The following is a 5086-nucleotide window of genomic DNA, read 5'->3' as shown; positions in this document are numbered from 1 at the left end:
ACTCAAGCTCTCCGTCTATGACTTGCGGTGATGTCACTGTCGCCATGGTAACTATTCTCACGGTCACCCCCCCCAACCCCCCACCTCCCTCTTTCCCCTCCAATCCTCTTTCTCTTCAGATTGCTCTTCAATCTTCTGTCTATATAATAATATGCTGGGGTCCTGTGATGTTGTTGCCAACAAAGGGTTTGTAAACACATCCTGGGTGCATTTCCATATTTGGAGCTATCAGATAGAGACATCGGCAGAATACATAACTGTATGTTTTTGTATAGTATAGTTAGTATACGTAGCTAGGATAGTTTAGTTATATATAGTATAGAATAGAAATACTTTTATTATCCTGAGGGAAATTTGACACTGCAAATCGCTCAACATTAAACATTTAGACAGAACAGGTCACGAATAAGAATAACAAAACAAATCAAATTGCCTAAGATAAGAGTAGAATAAAATAGAATAAAAATGGAATAAAATATACAGTAAATAAATACAGAAAAAAATATACTGAGGTCTACAGAAACAGTCAAAAGAGGATCGGTAATGCAGCCTTTATCAACTATGCCCCAAAACTGTGGAACAAACTACCCCAAAACATCAGAGAAGCCAACTCGCTAGACATCTTTAAAAGACAGCTTAAAACCTATCTCTTTGCTCAGGCATTTCACTGTGGGGCAAATACTTGATGCTCTGTTGTGAGGAGAAGATGACTTTTGACCTAAATCTTTTTAAAGTTGTTTAACATTCCAGTTAGGTACATGGTGTTCACCGCCTAGCCAAGGTTGATTCTCCTAACTGGGCCATTTTCATCTGATTGAATAATCTTATCACACTTTTTACTGTAACCTTGCTATTTACATTTCTAATTTGTATGCTAGCTTATGCCTATTTTATAATTTTTAGACTATTTTTAAACTTAATCATTTTAAACTATTTTATTATTTGTATTACTGAATGAAACTGTAAACAGCCTATTGGGATGCTAGATCCTAATGTGAAACACTGTGATTTACCATACCTTGCTATGCTCGCTCATGCCTGTATTTTTTACTGTTGTGAAGCACTTTGAACTGCAACCTCTGTATGAAAAGTGCTATACAAATAAAGTTATTATTATTATTATTACAGTAGGTGTAATATTGCACAGTGCTGTTTCAAAAGTAAGAGCCCAGGAAGATGGTAACTGTCACTCTGTGCTCAGTGATGCAGTGAGGCACAGTGATGCATTGTATAGTCTGATGGCTGTTGGAATGAAGGACTTCCTGTGCCGTTTAGTGCTGCATTTAGGTAGTGTGAGCCTAGCACTGAACATGCTCCTGTCAGCCAAGTATGTGTATAGTGGGTGGAAGGGGTTATAACTGTATATTGTATAGTATTGTATACTATACTTGTATATTGTATAGTATTGTATAGTAGTGTATATAGGACTCATTACCTTTGAATTCGTAAGCTTAGCATTGTATTGTATTTTATCTTAGTACTTTTTATCATATTTATTTTATTATCTATTCTATTTTATTCTATTATTATTTGTATGTTTTGCACAATCAAGGCGGGCATGGCCACCTTCATTTCACTATATGTCTTGTGTATGTATGTGATGAATAAACCTCTTGAATCTTGACTCTGTAATAGCTTTATTGTCATTAGACAAAAATAAGTTATGGCATCCAACCACTGTGTGAATGTAACAATAAAGTGCAATAGTAATATCAATCAATCAATCAATCAAATTTATTTATATAGCACATTTAGACAATGGTTGACAATGACACTTGTCAACCAAAGTGCTTCACATAGCTAAGAAAAAAAGAAAAGTATAGAATAAACATGAAATAAAAACAACCAACGGATAGACAAGGAAACAAAACAACACGTCAACAAGCAAGACAAGAGTCAGAGTGAGTCAGGTAAGGCCAGGCGGTATAGGTGGGTTTTGAGTTTCGATTTAAAAGACGCGATGGAGGGGGCAGATTTAATGGACATGGGGATGCTGTTCCAGAGGTCAGGGGCTGCGACCGCAAAAGGGAGTTACAGTAGTCTAAGTGTGAAGATATGAAGGCGTGAATATACAATGTACAGGTGATTAAACGGGGTATAAAATATATAAATGAGTACTACTGGGTGTAGTGCTAATCAGATGTATGTACAGAGTTGTAATACATTGATACAGGTATAAAGACAGTATGGTCCTAGTCATACTGGCCAGAAGCGTAACTAGTAATCGCAGGTAAGAGATATGTATAGATATAGATATAGTATCTAAAGATATGTAAAATGATGGCGGCTACGTGGCGTAGTGGGCAAGGCACTCGCCACGAAATGCTGGAGACGCTGGGCTCGTCAGTTCGAGCCCAGCGCTCCACATTTGCTTTCAGTTTAGCTGGTTGTCCACAGTAATACACATTGGCCGTATTACGGGGAGGGAAACTGAAGGGTGGGGATCGGGCGTTGTGGACAGCGACTCCTACAGGTCGGTTGGTGCGCCTGCGCAGTAGAATCAGGAAGTGTCGGGGGCAGCGTGAGCCTCCCACGCGTTACTCCTCGCCACTGAGAGATCGAGCTGCGCAGGTGAAAAGATGCGACTGCTGTTACCTCAAGTACCGGAGGGGACTTGTGCTATGTATGACTTAGTCCACATTGCAGCCGGCTTGTGGGAGGCAAGAAACAGCGTCCGTGACAGGGGAGGGTTGAATTGGATGATACGAAATTGGGATGGGAGAAAAATATAGAAAAAATGGAAGAAAAAGTGGATAAAAAAATTTAAAAAAAAGATATGTAAAATGATTATGTGCAGGTATGTACATACAGGCGGATACAAATATCAATATACCTTGTATAGTCAATGTGAATCCTTTGGAATATGAATGTGATATGCATCACCTGAAAGTATACAGTCTCTACTATGTAATCAATGTACTATGTCATCAGCCTTTAGATGATGATATTTGAAAACATCAGCCATAACAAATAAAACATAAAGTGGAAATGGTACAGCATTTTAAGAATTCATACAGTATAATGTTATTCCTGTGCCCCAGGACAGTTGAGTTATTATTTGCATTTTGGAAAAGTTTTAGTTTAGTGGTCTTTGAAGTGACTGTATACATTCACACAGTAAGAATATCTCAGAATACCCGCTAACACTAATCAGATTCTTCATAATGTTGTCATAGGCCCTTTTCACAGCAGCCATTTTGATAGGTGGGTAAACAAAGGTGCAACCATAGATTACTGGCTATTCTATATCCATCTATCAGTCAAGTCAAAATGGCTGCTGGGAAAAGGGGATCATGGCTATGCATTAGAACTTAGAAAAGCGATGTTTTTTTTTATCTCTTTTTTAGGTCAAGGTGGGGCTTGATGTCTCCAGTGAGGTTAAGTTTAGGGTTAAGTTAAGGGTTAGGTTTATAAACAAATCTATTAAATGCAGATACCCTCTAGCCTGAAAAGGGAACTCAATGAGGCAGCCATGAACTGAGAGTTGCAATCACTATGAATGCTTTCAGATTGCTTATCAAGTTGAACAAAAGGAAAGATTTCCTAAAATGTGGTGGTAATTTGATGGCTTGTTTACTAACCTAAACCATTGCAATGCAATCATTTCCAAAGCCCTTCCAAAACCAGATGCTACAAATAAAGCACGTTCAAAACACCCTGGAAGTGTGGATTTAAAAGTGTTAAATGATCCATAATATTTCACAAGGTTTTCAAAAAGTGCGGCCATTAAGTTGAGTGTTCATACTCATATGAGGTTTACTTTCTAGACTAGCTAATAGGTCTGAACCAGAATGTAAGCCTCATTTAAAGCCCCGTTCAGACCGGGCATTAAGATCCGATCTGGATGATCCGACCAGCTCTAATGGTAAGTGTGAACCGGCGTACTTAGAGCTGGTCACTTGCGCTCGGATCACATCACACACAGATCACCACAGGGCCTAAGAGTAAAACACATGAAAAATGTTTGGGCCGACAAAGTCAATGCCCCATTACTTGTTTATGGAGCAGCCTCGTTTACGTCCAGGTGACATCACACATTCTCTCTCTTGTTTATGGAGCAGCCCCGTTTACATCCAGGTGACATCACACATTCTCTCTCTTGTTTATGGAGCAGCCCCGTTTACATCCAGGTGACATCACACATTCTCTCTCTTGTTTATGGAGCAGCCCCGTTTACATCCAGGTGACATCACACATTCTCTCTCTTGTTTATGGAGCAGCCCCGTTTACATCCAGGTGACATCACACATTCTCTCTCTTGTTTATGGAGCAGCCCCGTTTACATCCAGGTGACATCACACATTCTCTCTCTTGTTTATGGAGCAGCCCCTTTTACATCCAGGTGACATCACACATTCTCTCTCTGATTTCTAGCTTCAGGAGAGTGTTCCTGAACTTTGTGATGTTCACAAAATTAATACTGACTCAAAAAGTGTGGCAGGCACTCAAAGTTGAACCAATACACACTAAGCTGTTAAATGTACTCCAAATACACATACATAGAATCAAATACACAATGTGATTTGACTAAATTACAGTATACAAATCGTTGTGAAATACATTGTGAAATAATGCAAAATTTTCTGGCATTTGTGATCTCATGCCATTTGGAAGGGGGGTAGTTGGAAGCTTGGGTCAACCCTACCAAGAGGGTCAATCAAGGGTCACTGAAACCTGGACGACATGTTGCTCACCCCCAGGCCCCTTTATCCTCTCGCCAGGCCAAACAACTCAGGGGGTCAAAGGTCACACGACGTCCGCACCCTCTCATCCGGGAAGCGTTTAAAAAGCGATTGAGCTGCAATTGGAAAAGGGTGGCAGGTTTACAGCACACAAAAAAAGGAAGATGGCCGCCGTTTAATATGCAGTTTGTCTGTTGATTTATGAGCGAGGGATTAGGGAGGAGATGCACCAGATGGACAGGATGGATAGAAGGGGGGCGATGGATGACAAGGCCAAAACAGACATGAGTGTTGCATAAATGGAGAGAGAGAGGGGAGGGGGGACATAAGGAGGGCCTTAATGCATAAAGACAGATTTCTTCCCAATGTTCAACATCAGCAACCTGATCGAAATCTCAGCTCCT

Source organism: Notolepis coatsorum, assembly GCF_963971535.1.
Source record: "Notolepis coatsorum genome assembly, contig: SCAFFOLD_239, whole genome shotgun sequence".
Taxonomy (NCBI): domain Eukaryota; kingdom Metazoa; phylum Chordata; class Actinopteri; order Aulopiformes; family Paralepididae; genus Notolepis; species Notolepis coatsorum.
The sequence above is the reverse complement of the archived record's forward strand: the minus strand, read 5'-3'. Positions refer to the sequence as shown.